Source organism: Euprymna scolopes, chromosome 19 (genome assembly GCF_053919585.1).
Source record: "Euprymna scolopes isolate OS-2025 chromosome 19, ASM5391958v1, whole genome shotgun sequence".
NCBI classification, from domain to species: Eukaryota; Metazoa; Mollusca; class Cephalopoda; order Sepiida; family Sepiolidae; genus Euprymna; species Euprymna scolopes.
In genome coordinates, this window is record NC_136500.1 from 42,199,655 (window position 1) to 42,223,729 (window position 24,075).

Genomic DNA, 24,075 nt, shown 5'->3' on the forward strand with positions numbered 1-24,075 from the left:
AGTTACGATCGGTGTAAGCACAGTGGCTGTTGAACATATAAAATTGTTTTCGATAATAAATGATAGCGGTTGTAAGACTAAATATTTAGAGAGGAAAATAGGGGCTCCTTCCTCTGAGAATGTTGCGATTTTTATGGTGTTCCTTGTCGAATGCAATGTAGCATTTATTATTTCGACTGAATGTGTAAAATATGGTGTTCGAAAGCTATAAAGATAGCGACTATTAGGCTATATCTATTAAATTTGTAGGTAACATATGTTGTCTCAAACCGACGATGACAAGCTTCTGGGTGTAACCTTTACTCCTGATCTGAAATGGAACACGTACATCAAGTCTGGTGCCAAGGTCGCTGGAAAGATGGTGGGATCCTTCTACCGCTCCAGAATATATCTCACTACTGACGCAATTCTCTATCTATATAAAAGCCAAGTACGTCCAAGGATGGAATGCTGTTGCCATATCTGGGCAGGAGCTGCTAAAAACAGCCTATCATGCCTTGACAGAGTACAAAATAGACTTCGTGGCTTAGTGGGGGATGCCCTTTTCTCTATCCTGCAACCTCTCTCCCACAGAAGAGACGTTGCGAGCCTATCCTTGTTTTATCGTTATTTCCATGGCAGGTGCTCGTCTGAACTCCAATCTCTGGTCACCCCTCGCCAATCTTTTGCGAAAAACACCCGTCTAGCTGAATCCCCTGTGAAAAATTTCCCCCCACTCTATATCTGTGCCTAAATCAAAACGCGGATTCCATAAACAAAGCTTCTTTCTTAGAACTGCACGCCTGTGGAACTCTGTTCCGTCTGCCTGCTTCCCTCCGGACTACAAGCTGGATATCTTCAAGTCCAATGTTAACAAATTCCTAATGAACCGCCCCCTTAATTAAACACTTCATCAAATCTCCGCACTAACGAAATGTACTTGCAATAACCCTTATCCCTGAGTGGCTTCCGGGCCTTGATAAGTGGTGATCATTGTGTAAAATAAAAGCAAAAAAAAAAACGATACTTTGGTCTACAGGGAAATTTTTGAATTCATTTTATTATATAAGAGATTATACATCAGACTATCAGGGGTTCATGGTGTTTCCCGGTCCAAAAATATGCTTAATTACAATATTTAAATAATATATATTTCATATTTATAAGCATAAAGTCAATTCCCTATTCATTATTTCATATTATAGTGTACCCATTATATAGTCCTGAGTTCTAAACCGAAAAGAAAAACATGACCAGCGTGTCCTCAACTAGAATCGAAACTGAAACTTTAATCAACCTGTGTATAAGTCCAACCTGAGACGTTACTTAATCATGTAAATTAGATATGAAATAGATAAAATAAACAACAAATTATATATACATGTAAATTTGCGCAAGCAAAATAAGTTTTATTCAACTTGTGGTTGCTTGTTTATTAGCAGTTTTTTTTAACCTGGCAAGACGTATAAAAACGATCAACAAATATACAAACACTTGAGCCTCTTTGCGTCCTTCTCCGATATTCCACTTGATGACGATACTGTTTGAAAAGTATATTTAGGCAGACAGACAGAGAGTTTTGTAAACGAGATTTACAATGGCGTATGGACAAATATAATTGGGTCTGATCGAAAACGTTCATTAGCAGGTAATCTTTATATAAATCTAAGTTTTAAGTTTATTCATATACATTTGTTGGTATTGAGGTGACATAATCGCGTGCCAAATTAATTAGAAGGTTATGATGAATAAAAATCTAATTTTACCTATTTTTTTCAATCGATAAATAATGAAAAAGTATATTACGAATTGCGGTTGAATTATATTAATTAAGTTACGAACATGCGAATGTATATATATATATATATATATATATATATATATATATATATATATATATATATATATATAATGTTTTATCCTTTTTCCTTATCAATGTTAAATAAAATCCGTCTTGGTGTGGAGCAGTAGGCAATTAAATCAGAGAAAATAACAGAATAGTGCAAATAATAATTTGATATTGTTATTAAACCGATTAACGTCAAAGATAAGTGTGAGTCATGTTTCGAAATAACCGGTGGCAAAGAGGGAAGAGAGAAAAGCACTGACAACTGAGTTATGGCTTGTTCAATCCTAAATGCAACACTCTACTATCAGTTTGTTGCGAAACCTGGGACGCCTCTATCAGGAAATGCCAACTGATCTCTTCTGGCATTTTATATAGATCAGAGATGAATCAGTATCGTGCATTGGCGTTTCAGACTTACCTGCAAAGAAAGTAAACAAACATAATAACTTGATATTGTTTAGGAACTGTCTGATCGATTATTATAAATTTCGACGCTACATCGGTGAGTCGAGATTCGTAATTAATTTCTATAACGTTTCAGTATGTGAATGTTGGCTCATAGCGAGTGAAATGTTCGTCGACGAATTAAAATTTTTAAAAGAAGTAGGAAGAAAATAATTTTAATTATCACTGGTAGAATACTCAGCATAATTAAATCCTTCTTAGATAAGAGAAAACTCCAGGTTGTCCTCGACGGTCGTACATCTAAACAATATGATATAAATGCGGGAGTGCCTCAAGGATCTATTCTTGGACTCTATTATTCCTAAAATTCATAAATGACCCCCCTGACAAAATTGTATGTGAGATGGGTATATATGCTGATGACACCACGCTCTATAACAGACACAACAAAAATACAGATGAACACATATCTAAAGAAATGGCATAAATCTAGAGGATGACACCCGATCTGTAGTGGAATGGGGACAAAAATTGATGGTCACATTCAATGATGTCAAGACTTAACTTGTTTCCTTCAATAATTACAAGAAACCTTCTCTACCACCAATAGCAATCGCCAAATACTCTTTATCTGAAAGTACACCTTTTAAACACCTCGGCCTTACGTTCATAGGAAACATGAGTTGGAACAATTACATGGAGAGCGTTGCCAGGACCTCTGCGAAAAAGGTAGGTTTTCTCTACCATGCTAAAAAGCTTCTAACGTCCGAAAGTATCTTGTATTCATATAAGGCCTCCATTCGCCCATGTATCGAGTATTGTTGTCATATTTGGGCTGGTGCATCTGCTACTAGTCACTTGCTCCTATACAATGGTTCAAAGGAGAGTCGCCTACCTGATAGGTCCTGAACTGTCATCTAAGCTTCAACCTCTGTCCCATCGACGAAATGTTGCATCTCTCTGCCTGTTCGACAAGGTGGTGAATGCTCCGACGAACTGCAAGCACTTGTACCTGCTCGACGTAAGTACCCCGGACAACCCCGACAAGCAGCTAAATTCCACCCCTTCACAGTAGAGATTCCTACATGTAAGAGAGCCTTCTACTCTAGTAGTTTCTTCCCCAGAACCGCTAGACTTTGGAATTCCCTTCTGTGTCCCTGCTTCCCTAACTGTACTGACATGCAAAAGTTCAAGTGCAACGTGAACCGACATCTTGCTGCCCATCTCCCCACATAGTACCCCTGTAGCATATGCACCTTATAGTAGCCCACTACATCAAAGTTGCAATGTGCCTTGTTTGGGGTGAAAATGTAATAAAAAAATTACTTTGCAGTGAAAACTAAAGAATGAAAAAAACAACTGTATGTAGAAAATACTTTATTGATTGATTTGTGTTATTTGGTTGCCCTTCGACTGTGTGGCGTTGATGTTTCTGTCTTTGTCTTTACGACAGAGCCGTAGTCTTTTGCGTTAAAGACTATCGACGGGGTGAACTGGATCACAAATATTAAAATAAATTAAAACAAAATACTAAGAAAAACAGGACCCGGACACTTCTTGTGAATATTGCTTGGATTATGAGTGCGTATGTGACATAGAACACTATCATCTAAGCGCTAGGGTGTTGATATACCTTCTATCAAGGCCGGGGCCCTCATTTATTGCCATTTTATAATGCTTTGTTCAGGCTCTGTCTCTGGTCCAAGTCATGATATGTTTTCGGCTTTGTCCATTTGCTATTGTCGTCAACTGAACTGAGCCTCCACAAACTCCTCCCAAATGTCAAAATTCCTTTCCAATCCTATATATACCCGAGGTTCTTTTGTTCCCGTCATTTGAAACACATTGATTGAAACATCACCATTGCCATCAACCTCGATAAACCTATTTTCTCTTTGTTTTGTTAAAATTATTTCCCTCTTTTTCCTCCATTTCTCACTGGTGGGAGAGGGCACCTTTAGTATCCACAACTCCCATGGCTAACCTGTCATTTCTTAGATAAACTACAAAAATGAATGTTATATTACAAATTTATATATAATACAGTTTCGATTTTATGAAACAACAGAAATATTACAATCAACGCGCAAGTAGAACAACAAAGCGAAACCTGGCCGGCTGCATTAAATAAAGGCTGTTCAATTACCCTTAATAATATACAGTCAAGCATGTTTCTCAAACCAGGAAAAGAAATCAAACTCTTCCCTCCATCACGGTAGAAAAAAATACAGGATGAATTTTAACCACTTCCCATAGAACTTTAAACCATCTTTGATATAAACAGCCATTCTCTATTCTACTTCCTATCTACAAAAACAGATCAGGCGGATTTGGTTTCAACATTTTATTGAGAAGATTCCATGCACACGCCCGAAATTGTCAGGCATTTCATCATTTTTCATAACCAATCAGAAGAGAGTAATATTCAAATTAACAGAGACAAAATATGAAATATTATTGACAAAAAGAAATACCGTTTTGGTAAAAAAAAAATAGTGTCTCCACGGTCCACAATCGGACAACACGATAAACAAAGTGATAAATCAATGAGATTAATCAAGGCAATAAGACCTTAATCCTGACAAAAATAATATTACAGAATATATATATATATATATATATATATATATATATATATATATATATATATATATATATATATACTAGTTTTTTTTATTAATTCCGACTGTCTTCATTTTTAAAATGAGGGTCTTTCTCTCATTTACTCCGTATAAATCGTCGGCCTACTTTCCTTATCATTAATGTTCATTACCACATCTGTCGTAGATCGTCTTTAATCAAAAGAAATCAGAACATCAAAGATTCGGACTCCCTCCAGCACAATCGCTAATTAAGTCAACATTAATACTCCCAACCAATCATACGGTCGCTAAATATTATACTTTCCTTCGATCTTCTATTCATGTATCTACGTTTTCGATGTATATCACACATCTCTACTCTCTATTTCTAAACACAAAGTTTTCAGTCATGCTTCATATATATTCGGATCGTTGAACCGATCGCACATACTTTTCAGGTGAATGACACATCCCCCATCCACAGGGGTTTACTGTATCATATCCATATCTAATATACGTAATCCAGGAGACCTCTTTTCTCGCATTCTAATAGACTTCCTCTCGTTCACCATCAAATCTCCTCGTCAAGTCAAATCATCATGACTTAAATATGTTTTTTAAATACAGTCCTTTCTATCAGTGCTTGATGCACGACCAATGCATAGTCCTGCATCAGCAAGATTCTTTAGCAAATCACACTGTACCCCTCCTCATTCTTAGAGTTCTGTCAGAAGGATTGAATACCTCTAGATAGACAAAATTTCTAACAAGTTCCATTCTAGCCTTGCATTCCCAAACAGTAAGGAAATGGTGTTCCGCTTTGCTTCCAACCCTACAACTAGAGGTCATAATCTGTGAATCGGGAATCGGGGCACGGAATTACGTCTGGATCTCACGTGGAAAAATTATCCCTGGCTTAAAAGCACTTCTGAATGTATGAATTGTCAGGGCATTCTGCTGTCATCGTTTCTTAATCGTTAAAAAAAAAATCACTAAATCTGATATCGAAATTTCTCGAAATAATTTTTTCTTTAATAAAGGTCCAGATGATATATTTTCATGACTTACTGAACCAGCACTCAACGATATATAAATTTTAACAAAAATGTATTTATAAAATTTCTGTAAAATTTATATACTAATTAAACCAGAGGAAATATTTTCTCCAGTTAATTAAATTCAACAATTAGCAGTATTAATAATCTAGTGTATATAAAATACAAACGCACACACACACACATGCACACACACACACATATATATATATATATATTTATATATATATGTATATATATATATATATATAAACGGCAATATTATGTTATAAAATTCTATAAAAATAAAAAGTCTTACAATCTTTGACAACGATATGCCCCCCTCCCTGTTTTAAGAATTCCTAACGGCTTTTTTTCATTTTGAAATAAAACAAGGCCGTACACTGCATTACATTCCAAATATATTTCCTAATATTTGTACTGGGGTTTTGTTTTCTTAATTATACCTATCCAGAGGAATCTCGCAATAAAGACGAAACGTTGATGAACACATAACTTAGTTTATTACCTTTTTCATCTCTCTCTCCCCCCTCTCTCTCTCTCTCTCTCTCTGTATATATATATATATATATATACATATATATATATATATATATATATGAGGGTGTAACTTGCATGCTTTATTTCATTCATCAAGCAAAAATTAAACGTATTCCTATGGAAATTACAAAATTCAAATCAGATGATTGCAAAAATGCACAAAAAAACTGCCGTTAACTAACTTGATTACAGAGTCACATAAACTTCCTTCCCTCTTTAGGCTTGTACTACTCGCGTTTTCACTTTGGTTCTAGTCTTTGACTATATGGTGTCTGCATTAGATCAATTGCTGTTTCGTATGAACATACGCTTACACAATGGGAGTTTTACTTGATTTAGGTCTTTTGTCATCATAATGTCGTCTAATGAAATATAGTACGACAATTTTTACAAAAAAATAAATCTAAATCATAATAAACAAGCAATCATGTTACCTTTTTTTTAACTGTAGTCACGATCTTAAACCATTCATTCTCTCTTGTAGAATTAGATGATTCTTTTGTTGTCTTGCTTTCCCCGATTTTTTTTCTCGACAGAAGTAATCGCGTAAAGGTGTTAAAATTTAAGAGAAAGCGTTTCCGTGAAAGATAGTATCTGTTCTTCAGATGCTGCACTCCAATTTCTTGTTCTCTGTCAGTGGTGGAGAAATCCTTCACGACTGAGACAATTTTTATGTTCGTTCCTTTTCCCCACATTAAAAAACGACCCTGGTGTCTAACTCTGTCCAGTGTGGAGGCATTGTAAATAGGACACAGTTGAGATCCCTAGATGTAAGAAATAATTTTACTGCAATAGTTTCTTCCGCAGAACTAAAGTTTGGAATTCCATTCCGAGTTTCTGTTTCCCCAAGTCTTCTGACATGCAGAAGTTCAAGTATAATGTGAACAGATCTCTAGCTGCTCAACTCTTTACATACTATCCCTGCAATTTATGGTCCTGATAGTAGCCCCCCCCCATAACAAAGTAACAACTGTATCTTGTTTGGGGTGAAAATGGAATTGAAAAAAAGGTTACATCGACCGTAAAGATATGAAAATAGCCATCAAGATCTGAACTTGTATGTTTAGCCGCATCTGTACTTGTACAGACATCTGATATTGTAGTGAGTAACACGTGGTCTACTGAAATCTTATATGATTATTGAAAGACAAGGTTATTATTAAAAAATGCAACCGGTTTTATTTCAATGATAGTGATTATATGTTTTTAGTCGCGTGCAAGCGACTCTATAAGTCACTCCGTCGGTCGGTCAGTCGGTCGGTCGGGCTGTCCGTAACAATTGTGTGCTTGGCCTTTTTGGTTAAGATCGTAGGTCTGTTGTTAATAGATGCTGTTCTTTGCTCATTAAGCTTTTCGTGGCAGTTTGGCGCCAAGATCAAAGTTTAGTATCTGTTCCGGCAGATACTGCAAGCAAATACCATATGTGAGGGCAATCCCACATATAAGACCTTGGTCAATTTAGGGGCAACCCTTCATACCAATTGTCAGTATCTAGCTCCCCTACACCCCGGGGAGTTGGTCTCCATTCCCCTTCACTCCTCATATTAAAAATCGGCCTTGTGCCTAATTTGCTCGATGGGGGAGCAAATAAATACAGCTTTTCTTGGCGTTTTGGCCAAGATCAAAGTGTAGTATTTGTTCCGGCAGATACTACAAGCAAAGACCATATGTGGGGGCAACCCCACATATAGGACCTTGGTCAATGTTGGGGCAACCTTTCATACCAATTGTCACTATCCAGCTCCTTTACTCCCCGGGGAGTTGGTTCTCATTTCCCCTTCACTCCTCACGTTAAAGATCGGCCTTGTTCCTAATTTGCTCAGTGGGGGAGCAAATAGATACCAACCTTCATACCAATTGTCACTATCCAGCTCCCCTACTTCCTTGGGGAGTGGCCCCCATTTCCCCTTCACCCTCACATTAAAAGTTGGTCTTGTGCCTAATTTGCTCTGTGGGGAAGCAAATAAATACGAACCCCTCAAATAAGACCTTCGTCAATGTAGGGGCAACCCTTCATACCAATTGTCACTATCTAGCTCCCCTACTCCCCTGGGGTGTTGGGCCCCATTTATCCTTCACTCCTCACATTAAAAATCGGCCTTGTGCCTAATTTTCTCGGATAGGGAGCACATAAATACCCTTTTTATGACCTTTTGGCCAAGATCAAAATGTAGTATCTGTTCCAGCAGATACTGCAAACAAAGACCATATGTGGGGGAAACCCCACGTATAATACCTTGGTCAATGTAGGGGCAACTCTTCATACCAATTGTCACTATCTAGCTCCCCTAGTCCCCGGGGAGTTGGTCCCCATATCCCTTTCACTCCTCACATTAAAAATCGGCCTTGTGCCTTATTTGCTCGGTGGGGGAACAATAAATACCATTTTTTTAATCTTTTGGACAAGATCAAAGTGTTGCGGCAGATACTGCAGACAAAGACCATATGTGGGGACAGACCCACATATAAGACCTTGGTCAATGTTGGGGAAACCCTTCATACCAATTGACCCTATCCAGCTGCCCAAGATCAAAATGCATTATCTGTTTTTACTACATGCTGTACTTATGTTTGTAACTTTTCCTTGGTCACATAGCTAATATAACGTTTAAAATTCCCTAAATCATATAATTTTTGTGAGATAAAGTGGGGGATCACTTTTCTCTATTAATGTAATGTAAAATGATCACCCACTTTACAACCAGTCAGTCGTAAAGCCATTTACGTCATTCTCCAGATCATTCAAGTATTTTTGACAGATTCCAGTTATTTTATAAGCATTCAAGTCATTATTTTCATTCAATTCATCCTTAAGTTCATTAAAGTCATTCTAAATCATTTGCTTTTTATTTATTTTAGTCTATTCAACCCATGTCCGATCATTTTAGGTCATCTTTAAGAATTTCATGTCAATCCTACATTCACGCACTCATTCATTACACGAGAGCACGCGACTAATGGCTATCGGCCTTGGTCTTACAGAAATCTGTTCGTCCCAGTAATTTAAAACAGGTAACAGCGGCATTGCCTTTTCTCCTTCTATATCGTGAAGATAATTTCAAACGAAATACATAAACTCAGCTTTTTATTTTAGTTTTGCTTCCATCATAAATCTTTTGGAAACATAGTTTGCGGTTAATCTCTATTTTCTAAGGAAAATATGTTCAGTTTTTGTTTTACACATGCTATATATATATATATATATATATATATATATATATATATATATATATATATATATCCATGTTCTTCTTTTAAATTCTTTTCTTCCTTTTTGCATTTCGTATGCTTAAGATTTTAGTTGAGTTTTGCTCCAAAATTTATTTTCTACCACGTCGGAAATATTCTTAATGCCTATCTTGAGGCACCGGTTGGAAAAGACCGAAACGCACTTTGTTACTCATGTCTCTGTAGCCGTTCTTTAATCGACGAACTCATCTCCTACCATCACCGTCATCAACTGCAGGAGTCAGTGAATATTGATCGCTTCATTTTGTGTTTTTGCATGAATGAATAAATGATAATCTTTTCTTTTGACGTTCTTCCAGAAGAGGTATTGCTTTCTTAGAGTAACACATCGTAAATATCTGCAACAGAGATATGAAACTTTCTTATATTGAATGCCTGTTCTGTCATCAAAAAGATACAATTCGCAATGTTCACTGACTACTTCCTGCAAATAAAAAGAAACATGTAAATTTTCAAGTCTTATAAACTTCTTTGCATTTAATAAAAAAAAATGAATAAGTTTACATGGAGATTATGAACCTACAGACCTCGTAATGCAAAAACCAAACACGCTGTCAACTTACACACATAAGAATTTTCACGGCTCATTGTTCAATCATTGTTGCTAAGCGACGGCCCTGAGTAAATGGCTTTACCGATGATAGACGAATTAAAATAAAGGTTTCGATTATCGATGTTCGATAATTATTGCGGGTATTCTGAGACAAAACATATCTAAGATTACTCCCAGACTTATACACTAAAGTTCTGTAAATTTTAAAGAAAATCTGTTCAGCCGTTTCGAAGTCTAAAATGTATAATCTCACATACACAGACAAAGTTGCATTCATATAATTGTAGCGATATTAAATATGGAGACAGGGAGGAATCTCACGGGTAAGGAAGACATAATTTTATAAAATGAATAGGATAGTAAAATAAATAAGAAGAAGGAAACGAAATCGAATATCTGGAACATTTTTTGTTCTTAAGATTAAGCGAGGTGGTGTTTTATAAACACTGCTGGGGAGCCATGATGTAATATACTGTTTTGTTTTAAAATCCTCGTAGCATTGTTGTATGGCAAGCAACTGATGATCATTTAAATCAACACTAGATTGCGATTGCAGGTAATTAAATGACATAGTGACGAAATAGTTTTCCAAGGAATGATAAAAAATATACAAATTACATAATTTTTATTATCTAGTTTTATAGGTTTAAAAAAATCTAAGAATATATATATATGTACATATATATATATATATATAACCACTTCATTTACTCACATAAATTAATACACGAAAGTATAGATTTATGCATAAACTTTAAGTATTTACTTCAAAAGTGTTCAATACGTACGTAGCACTAGTTAATACTTTATAAAATATATATGGCGATTAAGCTACACTGAATATTCGGCGTTTCATCCACTGTAGGATTCGTCAGGCTTATGCGCGAATTATGTGTTTTTTTTTTCGTTTTTATATATGTTGAGGATTTTAATTAGCCAATCAGCTTTCTAGTATCCACCGCGCCCCTTCCTATCAGCCAATGGACATGAATTTTATCGAACAAAGTATCTGTTTTAGAACTAGGTTAGTGGTTTAAGCAGACAATTTTCCTCATTTCTGCTCTTTTTTATATATAAATATACATGTGTACACACATACATGCACACATACATACATATATATACATATATATATATATATATGTATATATATATATATATATGTGGTCGTTTAAGTATATTCATGTTTATTTAATTTATTTATTTGTTTGGGGTGTAGGGGGGTTTGGGGGATTTTCAGTTCCTTTAACCGTGTCTCCAGAGGGGTGCCGGGATGACTTCTTGGGGGATTTTGGAGGGTTTTTTTTTTCGCTCTGGCTGAATGGAGGTTGGGGGTAAGGTGGTTTCATTGGTGGTAATGTCCGGGAAGTAGCTTTGGTTCTCCGGCTTTTCTTCCTCCTCGTCTTTATCTCCTCCTTTGTGGTCCCTGTGACATTGTTGCTGGTCGTTTCGGGTTGGCCGGCCTCTTCTTTGGATGCCCCTTCCTCCTCCTCGGACTCTTGTAGCTTCCTCTTGCCAGAGGAAGAGGGTGCCTCCACTTTCATGGCCGAAACACTAGTGGCTTTTTCGGGATGGTCTTTGATCACCACTTGCTTGGGTAAGTTTTTGGAGGGTTTACCCTTCCTGGTGACCGTCGACCATACAGCCTCTGCTGCTGGGGGAGTCTGAACCGTTGATGGCGCTCTGGTTGGAACTGCCTCAGTCGTCGCCTTGTCTGATGTTCTTCCGGGGCTTTGCCAGGGCTCTTTTTGGGCAGTCCTTGGCCATGTGGCCTTGTTTCTGACAATGCCAGCACTGTGGTTTTCTTCCCTCCACAATCACTGACATTGTCCACTTGTCGAACTTGAGCATCGCCCGAAATTTTGTCGAATTCTGCTCTGCTCAAGACCATCCGTATTTTGTAGTCCCCGGTCAACACGTTGCGTTGGCCCTTGACCGGGGTTACAGCCTCCACGTCACCGTACTGGCTGAGTATGGCACCCAGTTGTTTGGCCTCGAAGTTACATGTAACATTCAGTACGGTGACATTGGTTCTACGTTTGTTCAGGTATTCAGGCTGGATGCGGAGGTTTTTCCAGTTCCGGTCCGTCCTGGACAGTCTTGCCGCTTCTTCTTAACTAGGGAGCAGCACGTCCCACATCGCATAACTCCTTCTGCAGACGTATTTTGGTCCAGAAGGAGTTCAATCATTGTATCCTTGCTGACTCCCGTGAGGCTCCTGGTTTTGAGGTCTGAGGTGACCAGGGAGAGAACCCGCTTTTCCAATTCCTCGACTTGTCCGGGGCGGGGAAAGATGATGTTTCCTTTTGTATACTCCTTATAAGTCGAGGAAAACAGTTCTCTTTAGCCCTCGGGTGTCAGCTGCTTTTCTTGGGATTGAGGGCTCCATGCCGTGTTCTCGCCGTGCTTGGTTTAAGCGGGGTTGCTGGCACTGCTCCTTTACTGTTGGATTGGCCGGGTTTGGGTTCCACTTGGCTCGTCTCAATGTTGGGGGACAGCGCTGGCTAGTCTACCGATATGTTAGGATCCTGGCTGTGGCCGTCCCTCTGGGTTGCTCCTTTCCTCCTCTTGGGAGGCTGCTGAACACCTTTTTCCTTGGGGCTAGGTGATGATTCCCCTCCCGAGGATACGCCTCCGGCAGATGATGTAGAAGGTGTGGCGGCTGGGGGTGGTGTAGTTCCTGCCCGTTTGATTAGGTCGGCGCAGGTAGGTGCGTTGCTGCTCCCTTCTTCCGCTACCTTCTGGTAATTGCCCTCTTGGGGAGTGTTGGAGGCCAAATCTTCCGCTCCATCCTTGAAGAGTGACTTAATGGAGGTGATTGTGTCGAGGAACAGATCTTTGGATTTGCCGCTCTCGTCTTCCTTTTTCACTGAAGGGGAGTCGACCTTTAGGGGAGCGGGAGAGACTTGCCCCGGCATTCCTTTGAGAGCTCATCACTGGCCCAGAATCCATTGACTTTCCTCCCTCTGGTGTCCTGACTGCGCATTTTCCAGAGATGTGGTCCTCGTGGGGAGTCGTTGCTTCTGTAGCGTATCCTGGGGTTTCCGCGGGCTGCGGCCCTACCCCGTCGCTCTCGTACAAGGTCGCTGCGGGATGCGGCCCTACCTTGCCTTCTGCCTTCATCTTCTTGGAAAAAAGCCTAGCTCCCTTCGTGGGGGAGTCCTCGGGTGCGATGTTCCGCATTTGGACCGGTATGGTCCGCCTGCCTGGCATCGTGGTGGTGGAACTACTGGTCGCTGACGCGTACCCAAGTGTAGCGGGGGAGAAAAGAAAACCCAGGGGAATGGAGTGGGTGGAGGGGAAGGAGCGGGCTTAGAGGAGATTAGTGTTTTTGACCTCCCCTCACGTGGGTGTCGGGTTAGCAGCTCGAATTCCCCCGCGAGGGGGGAGAGCAGCGAAGAAAGACGCAGTGGGTGCTAGCGGGTCAGTGTTGCATCGCAATTAAGAGAGAGAGGGGATAGAATCTCTGCCCACAGTGGGGAGCAGAAACGAAGCACCCGCCCTACCCCCACGTCACCCTACTCACTAACTACCCAACGGAAGCGAGAAAGAGAACCCTGTCTGCTCGATCCAACGGGAGAGCAGCGAAAATAGACTCAGTTTTGGCCTGGCAGGTCAGAGTGCTGCTCAGGCAATTAAGTGGTGAGAAAGTAGACCATCCCCTGTCTCTAGAGACAAGAGACCGGAACGAAGAAAAACGTGCAAAAAACAACAAAGGCAGGTCTCAACTACCAGCTAGTGGTGCTGGTCCCGAGATTCCAGTCTCCCAAAAGAGGGGGTCGGTTTTCGGGTCCAAGCTCCCACAAATATGGAGTCGGTCATTTAGGTCCTGACTCCCCAAAGGAGGGGTCGGTCCTTGCTAACAAAAGTTAGTATGAAAAACACCTTAACCTAGCCCGAAAGCCCGGTGGTGGATCAAGTTTCGTAGCTGAGAGAACAGATACTACACTTTGATCTTGTTTATATATTTTATTGCTTTTTAAAAATTTTGAAAATACAATTAAGTAAAAAACAAAAGATTTTTAAACAACAAAATTAGGCACAAGGCCCTACAAGAAATTGGGGAGGGGAAGGGTGTAGTACTTACCAACAAAACAAACGCCTACGTGTTTGTGCCTTGTATAGGCATGCACGACAACAAAACTTGGGTTTTTATAAGCGGAAGTCTCGAGATTGTCAAGAATGTACAGCGCAGAAGGGATTGAGATAGTGGTATAAAAGGCAGGTCGAGTGAGAAGGTTGTTGTTGTTGTCATTGGACGTTACAGTGACGCGTACGTTAGCAGGTGATTAAGAGGCTGTTTTTTTTGTGTGTCAAGTCGCGCACCTCGGTGAAGGTGAAGGTCATAAGCTATTTCGGCTATTTCGTTTTGTCTCTTTTCCTGGACAACTATGGCTGGGGCAAAGTTTGATTTAAAACTGATACCCGAATTCGACGGATCCTCTTCTGTTGTCGACTGGGTCGAAAGGGTTGAGCTGACCTGCAACCTCTGTGAAGTAAAGGGTGTGCATTATACCGTGATTCCCCTGAGATTGGCTGGAGGCGCCCTAAGTGTATATCAGCAACTTAGTGCCGTGGAAAGGCTGATGTTGCCTGTATAGAAAAATGCTTTATACAAGGCATTTGCCATGGATCCCTGCACGGCCTATGAAACATTTGCCTCTAGGAAGCTCATGCCAGGAGAAACCGTGGACGTCTTCTTCGCGGAGCTGAAGAAACTTGCAGTTCTAATTGGTAATGGAGTTTCAGAGCAAACACTGGCGTATGCGTTTGTGGCCGGCCTTCCCACCCATGTTAAGCAACTGTTGAGGGCTTCCACCAGCGTATCTGTAATGCCCATGGAACATTTGTTAGAACGCGTTCGTGCCATTATCAGAGATGAGGAGGACCTGAGGGAACTAGTTGTAATGATGGCGCAGGCAGCCAAGACTAATGCTGAAAAGAGTCCCAGTTTGGGACCAACGACCAATGGGAGACGTTTCTGCTGCGGCCAGCGAGGACATTTCGCAGGAAATTGTATTAACAAGGGGCGGGGGCGCCCGCGCTGTTTCCAATGTGGTAGTTATGGACATTTATCCCAAAATTGTGCGGGGAATGCATCAGGGGGCAGTGCTGCCCTGTTCCCCGGACAAGATTTAATTGAGGCGCGACCGACAATAAATGTGTACGTGGACCAAGTGCCTTGTTCAGCTCTTCTCGACTCCGGGTGCTCACACACCATCATGAGTACCAAGTTGTGTCGAAACTGGACAAAGCAGAACATGAAAGTAACCACAATAGGTGGCAATACGCAAGCTTGCTGTGGAACCGGAACTGTCAAAGTCCACACAGACTCTGGTGTGGCCGCAGACATTAATGTGCTGGTGATGCGAGGGGATTTGCTGGGATTCGATGTACTGTTGGGATATGATGCTATTAAGGCACTGGGGGGAGTGGTTATCGGAAGAGATGGGACTGTGCGATTTTTGGAAACCCCAGTGTGTGCTGCAGTTCACATTGATCGGCCTGATTTTAAGGTGGACTACGACCCTCACCAAAAAGCATGGACTGCATCGTGGAAGTGGACAGAAGGAAGGGCGCCAACCGAACTCTAGAATAGCATTGCAGAGTACTCGATACCCGACAAGGCCCGTAATGAATACGAGAAGGAACTTGAGGCATGGATCCAGGATGGATGGCTAACCCCCTACCCCAACAAGCTGAGACCACCCAAGGGTCTGATTCCCTTAATGGCGGTAGTCCAGCATAACAAATCAAAAGTTCGTCCGGTGCTGGACTATCGTGAACTCAATAGATACATTGAGACATACACTGCCGATGCTGACGTGTGCGCCAGCAAGCTGAGAAAATGCCGCCAGAAGGGCTCCAATGTGTCTATAGTAGACTTGCTGAAGGCGTATTTTCAGGTGCGAGTGGATGAGACATTGTGGCTGTTTCAGACAGTGTGGTTCCGGGGTCAGAGATACTGCCTTACTCGACTTGGCTTTGGGCTGAATGTGGCACCGCAAATCATGAAGACCATCGTAAATGCAGTGTTGTCCCAGGAAAAGACCACTGAGGACGCAACCTCGCCCTATATTGACGATGTGTACGTCAATGAAGACGTACAATCTGCGTCGCACGTCAGAGAAAAGTTAGCTCAATAAGGGTTGGAGTGCAAGGATCCCGAACGTCTGAGGGATGGAGCACGGGTATTAGGATTGGACGTTTGCGGGAAAGACGGTACCTTACGATGGAGGCGTGGCAGTGAGATTCCAAACATCCCTGATGTTATTACGCGGCGGACTATTTTTTCCTTGTGTGAGAAACTTATTGGTTACTTACCAGCGTGTGGCTGGCTCCGAGCAGCTGTGGGCGTCATCAAACGCAGGGCAAGTTTAGTAACTACAGGTTGGGATGATGTATCTGATGATGCTCTTCTAACTCTGATGACGACAGAAACCCTAGAGAGAGTTAACAAGGAAGACCCTACCCGTGGAGAATGGCGTGTCGATGGGGACACTGTGAATGTATGGGTGTACGCTAGTTCTTTGGCATTGGGAGTGTTATTGGAGCAACGTGGAAATGTAATTGAAGACGCGTGCTGGCTGCGACCCGTGAATGATGCTCAACACATCAACCTGGCGGAACTAGATGCTGTTGTTAAGGGTTTAAAACTGGCACTGCAATGGCAGTCAAAGAAGTTAGACTTGTACACGGATTCTCTCCGCGTCTACCACTGGGTGTCCGACACTCTTTCGGGACGAACGAGAGTCCGCACTAAGGCAGCCATTGAGATGTTAATCCGGCGGAGGCTAAACACCCTGAAGAGTCTGGAATCAGAGTATGACCTGGATTCACACTGTAATCGTGCAGACCAACTAACCCATGTGCCTCACAAATGGTATGAAGCGGTGAAGACAGGCGTGGAGTTCGCTGCTCGATCTTGCGCAGTTGGCGCGATTAGCTCATGCCAAATACAAAGAATCCATGTGCAGAGTGGACATCCAGGTATCAAAAGAACTTTGTATTTTGCGAGGCGTGTGGACCCGGCAGTGACAAGGGTAGATGTCAGGCAGATCCTCAAGCACTGTGAGTCATGCCAGTCTATCGATCCTGCACCTGAGCAATGGCAGAAGGGGCGATTGGAGTTTGAGCATGTGTGGCAACGATTCGCGATGGATATGGGTAACCATTACAGTGGTAAGCCCTTTCTAACCCTTATCGACTGTGGACGCACTCGTTTTGCGGTGTGGCGGAAAATGACCAGGCAGGACTCAGCGAATGTTGTCCGCCAACTATCATCTATCTTTTCTGAGCGAGGTGCGCCGGAAGAGATATTGACGGACAACGATGCTGCTTTTTGTAGCCACCAAGTTCGGCAGTTGTTGAATGAGTGGGGTGTCCGACTACGACTGCGATGTGCTCATGTGCCACCAGGGAATGGCATTGCTTAGAGGAGCCATCGCAGCATCAAGAGAATTGCTGCCAGAAAGCAATGCACCATTACGGAGGCCACGTATTGGTATAACATCACACCAAAGGATGGGAAGACACTAACAACAGCACCAGCCAATGCCATACACAAATACCGTGTTAGGATAAAGGGCATTGACACTGTCCAACCAATCGACAAGGACAGTCATGCCAAATACAAGGTAGGGGATCCAGTTTGGGTTAGACCCCCTGGAAACCGGTGCACCACCAAGTTCAAGCGAGGACGAATATCTGGAGTGGTCAGCCAGCAGTCGGTCCTTGTTGATGGAACCCCACGCCATGTGCGCGATCTTCGCCCAGCTAGTGAAGTACATCCCACAACTACAGAGAGCGATGAATCATCAGATGATGAGCTGCTGATGAGTGAGGTCACCGAGCAAGAGAGTGGTAGTTGTAGTTCGTCTGATCAAGCAGGATCAGAACCAGAACCAGAACCACACCCAGAACCAGAACTAGAACTGAATCCGAGATTGTAAATACCACCCTTCGCAGAAGCCAACGAACTAAGAGGCCACCCCCGGAGTGCACTCTATGTGATCATCAGATCAGGTGAGAGTGTAGTACTTACCAACAAAACAAACGCCTACGTGTTTGTGCCTTGTATAGGCATGCGCGACAACAAAACTTGGGTTTTTATAAGCGGAAGTCTCGAGATTGTCAGGAATCTACAGGCGCATGCGCAAGAGAAGGGATTGAGATAGTGGTATAAAAGGCAGGTCGAGTGAGAAGGCTGTTGTTGTTGTCATTGGACGTTACAGTGACGCGTGCGTTAGCAGGTGATTAAGAGGCTGTTTTTTTTGTGTGTCAAGTCGCGCACCTCGGTGAAGGTGAAGGTCATATAGGGTTCAGGGTCTTTGTGACTAAAGTGATTAAAAGTAATAAATGTAGACTTTGGAGTCTTACTACACTTTGATCTTGGCCCGAAGGCCAAGTAGCAATAGTGAATGACGGCAAGCTGTAGATACCCAGTCTCGAAGTGAGGAGTGTTCAGTTCGGGGATCAGTGCTGGGTCAGGTAGGGATGCAGGGGGTGAGGACGGGCAATTGAGTGTGTTTCGTTGGGTTTTAATGCGATTTGATTTAAGGCAGGTTTTTTTAGCGTTTTAATATCTTCACATATTTTAACACGCGCAACCACTACACGCACGTACACACGCACACATACACACCCATACACACACACATACACACACACACACACATATATATATATATATATATATATATATATATATATATATATATGGATAAAATATCAATATGATAAATATATAAATTTTTATATCTTTTCTGTATTTTTTCCTATGTTTTGACGCGTAGGAATACCAAACTTCTTTTGAGAAAAGAACGAAAATGTTTCTTAAAAAATCACATAATTCTGACAGATCCTTTCTTAATCTTCAGTGAGAATTGCACAGTTTTAGTTTCCTAAATTTAAATCTATTTAAAATAATGATGTTATCAATGTTTGCCTGATAAAAGAACATAATGTATATGTATTTATATAAACATTCGTCGCAACATATTTGCATGTTTTTTTTCTACAATGCCTTTTTTTAAGACAGACAACATCATTCGGCACAAATCAATTTTGCTATAATAAAAGTGTCGCTGCAGACACACAAATTGACATACGTAACCTATAATATTTGTATATATAAAATTACTCTTTATATACACACACAGACACATATATATATATGTATATATGTTTGCGTGAATGCTTGTATGTATGTACGTACGTATAAGCAAGCTGTAAGACATTTTAGTTTCATTGTATTAATATTATTTCAGAAATTTTGTCAATTATGATGTTTTATTTCGTAATAATGTTTGCTTCCAAACTAAACGAACTTCAGTTTTTCGCGTAAAGAATACACAAATAAATAATGGTAAAAATAGAAATGCAGAGAAATATTAATTAAAATATTGGATATATTTGCAAAGAAAACATTTCTGTGTCACTAAGAGAAAGAGTACCAATGAATTGAAACAAACACAACAGTCGCCGATTAAAAACAACCTGTGACTTCTTAAAATGTGTTTACCGTTTCGCGCTAAAGGTGATTAAAAATCGCGAACGCCGTTCTAAATTAATTAAAATGGATGTCTATATTCGTAGATAATTTGTAATTTTGATTAGAGCGCCAATATTTCTACGTGTTGAGCAACGAACAACAACTTAAACCCTGATCCACCACAAAAGAAAATTAACATGAAGAAAATTTAGAATATGTATTTAATCTTACATTTGTTTACAAATAGAATGATTTATTTAAAAATCGAGTAATTTAAAAGAAATGGTGGAGGGGTGTCAATAGAATAGCGACTCCTTTACTTTGGAGTATATGATCTAATAGTGGCATTTACAGCTTGGTCTTTCAGTATCAGGATTAATTGTCTATTTTTTTATTTTCGAAGCTTGTTTGGTTTAAATTGAATTTGTATAATATCATGCTAGATTCGCCATACGATTGAAAACAAAATTTCGCAACGGATTGCGATTTTGAACCAATGTACTTGTATTGTATAATCGAGGTACTAAAAAGAGGGCTGTTGTGTAACGTGTATCATAGCACCATATGTCGCTATGTGTACTTGAGACGAAGGGTTCATCTTTATGCGTATACGTTTCACTAAATGTCTATTGTTAATTCTTTACGTTTTTAATACTTAAATTATATTTTTGCTGTCTATTTATATTCCAATGCTATGATCGTCTAAATTTTCATGTGTGTGTGTGTGCGTGTGTGTGTGTGTGTGTGTGTGTGTGTGTGTGTGTGTGTGTGTGTGTGTGTGTGTGTGTGTGTGATACATGTATTTTGGACATACCTTCATGCATCTTGGAATTCATCTTGTTCTTGAAGGGGAGGTTGGAATCTGTTTGGAGGAATATTCATTCACTCCCAAGAACGCTGATCGTTTTACATAATGTTTATTCACTTTCCAGGTGTCGATTGAACGAGAATGGTGAGTGAATATTTTTGCTTGCATGGCTAATTCAAGGTCTCTATTCTGGCACACGTCAGCTCCTTCCCCAGTGAAGGGAGCGATCTATTAAACCGTCCGCCTTGCTCAACGTCCAAATTCCAACTCCCATGATCTCCAGCTTACCTGATCCACGTAACTCACACGTAGAGCGTGTAAGCTGATCAGATCTTTTTTCTATGACATGATTTTACCATATTTTGACAGTCTTTCAACATTCTTTACATTCGTCTCCCGTTCATCACTCCAGTTAGATAGATAGATAGATAGATCGAGACGGATAGATACAGAAATAGATAGATAACTAAAAAATACTTTCTTCTCTCGGCCTACTACCTAATATTAGCTACCAGAATCAGCGTGCACAGGTCAACACTGATATAATCGACTCATCTTTCCGCTGATCGTCTTCTTCATCATTCAGCGAAAAACAAAATGTGTTGGTATAATTTCTCTACATAGCTAGCGTCTCGTATGCTGGAAAATGAAACACCATTGTTTTTTTCAGTAAATATAGTCATAAATTGATCTGTTAATATTAAGTATCTTTATTCATTCGTCTGTATCGCTAAAACAATATTTCTCAATATTTTTATTTAAAAGACATCAAGTTTTCAACTCGTACTTTGCCATGTATATCATATTTTACTTGCGTTTACAATAATAGGATTTTTTTCTGCATTATAAGTTTGTCACTTTAGGGTGTCTTTTCCCTATCTATATACATCGTTTAAGACGTCCAAGTACAGCAAGTTCCTAATTCCATTATTTTGCTACTATAGAGAAAAGACACTTTAAATCCAAACAGTGTTGTATATTGTGCCAACCGGGCACAAGTGAGGCAGGGATAGACTGCGATGTTCTCGATGTAAATAGTTTGATAGCAGATCAATGTCCCGGAAGGTAAATATTTAAAAGCATATTTACATTAACCAAATTTTGGAATTTAACAAAGCCAGTCAAATGTTTATATGTTAAAACAGTTAGGATTTTAGTTAAAAACAATAATATTTATCAAAACAATAAGATTGGACTGGTTAAGTGGCGTGGTAACTAATAAAGAACCGAGGTTATCATATATTCACTAACTGCCAATCAGATAGTTAAACTTGTTCAACGGGCGGGGTGCTGTCGAGCGACTAAATTTTTTTACTCGAAAGGTATTTGTGTCTGCCATCCATAAAAGTATCCAGTTGACGCAAATAGAGAAGATGTTGAAATTAAAAGAAATGCAGAAAATTTCGAGAAATTTAAAGTCAAATAAAATATAAAGTATAGCATGTGTCTAGTTTATCCCTTGAGGGAAGATGTCTTTATTTACAGCGCAGAGACACAAAAAGTAAAGGAACCAAATGACATAAGTTATGTCTACCGTTTTTGGGGGTGTCACGTAGAAGAGAAATATTATAATTATAGAACTGTCACTCGAACGTTTGTTATCCCACTTGGGGAAATCTAATTAAATGTGTTAAGCACACACACACACACACACACACACACATACGCGCGTGCACACCCACACCCACACACACACACACATACACACATACACACAGAGTCATATATTGATTAATAACAACTTCGGAGTTTATACACGTCCGAGACGATGCAACTACTGAAACGATACAAACATTAAGCATAGCATATATATTTCATACATACATTAAAAGACACACGTATATAACATATGAGTTTATTTTTATGCATACATCCCAGACAAACGTTATATATATATATATATATATATGAGTGTGTGTGTGTTTGTACGTGTGCGGTCGCCCGCGGGTGTGTGTGTGTGTGTAATACATACATGTAAATACACACTTACATATATATATATATATATATATATATATATATATATATACATATATATTAAGTTAGTGCCAAAATAATTTTGTTTTTATATAGTGTTGAACGTCAAATTTGACATTTATTTTGCACATTCATATATATATATACATATGTATATATATATATAGAGAGAGAGAGAGAGAGAGAGAGACAGACAGACAGAGAGTGATAGAGAGAGAGAGAGAGAGAGAGAGAGAGAGAGAGAGAGAGAGAGAGAAACAGTCACTATGCTAAGCTACAACACTTTCAAACCGTTATCTTTGTATTTAGAAAAATTTGCAGATTCCGAAAAATATTGTTTTTGTTTGGCTGGGTCCGCATTCATGCCATATTAATTTCAAGAAATTCAAGCTCATATTTAGAGCCAATCAATGGAGTGGATTGTACTCATGCTGAGATTAGTTTGGCAAATCAGTTCGGAAACAAATAACGTGTACGAGGTTCCATGAAACATGATTCGTATATTTCGGCATAGAAGGACTTTTGAGCATTTCAATTCTCATGTTGGTATGATGTGAAAACATTTTAAATTTTTTTTTCTGAATTTATTTCAAGCCTCACTATTAACTATATTCCTATAACTTAGTTCACTGACATTTATATTAAAACCCATTTTTTCTTATGTATTTAAAAAGACATTATATATATATAATCTTTATATATATATATATATATTATTTATATATATATAAATACATACATATATATATATATATATATATATATATATATAATGACCTCTCCGACAAAATTGTCTCTGAGATGGGTATATATGCTGATGACACCACACTCTATAACAGGCACTACAGAAAAACAAATGAACATATACCTAAAGAAATAGCAGAATTACTAGAGGATGACCTCCAATTAGTAGTGGAATGGGGACATAAATGGATGGTCACATTCAATGCCGCAAAGACTAAACTAGTTCCATTCAATAATTACTAGAAACCTTCTCTAACACGAATAGCAATGGCCAACGACTCTTTATCTGAGAGTACGCCTTTCAAGCTCCTTGGCCTAACGTTCACAGGAAACATTAGTTGGAACAATTACATCGAGGGCATTGCCAGAATCGCTGCAAGGAAAGTGGCCTCTCTCTACCGTGCTAGAAAACTACTACCACCCGAAAGTATCATGTGCCTCTATAAGCCCACCATTCGCCCATGTATGGAGTATTGCTGTTATATTTGGGCTGCTGCATCGACTACTAGTCTATCGCACCTTGACAAGGTTCAAAAGAGAGTCGCAAATCTGATAGGCGCTTAACTGGCATCTAAGCTTCAGCCTCTGTCCCATCGAAGAAAGTTGCATCCCTCTGCCTGTTCTACAAGTATTTTAATGGTGAATGCTCTGACGAACTGCAACCACTTGTGCCCCCACGACGTGAACACCATCGACAGATCCGACAGCCTGCAAAATCCCACCTCACCCTGTAGAGATCCCTAGATATAAAAGATCTTTCTACTCCAGTAGTGTCTTCCCCAGAACCGCTAGACATTGGAATTCCATTGCAGGTCCCTGATTCCCCAACTGTACTGACGTG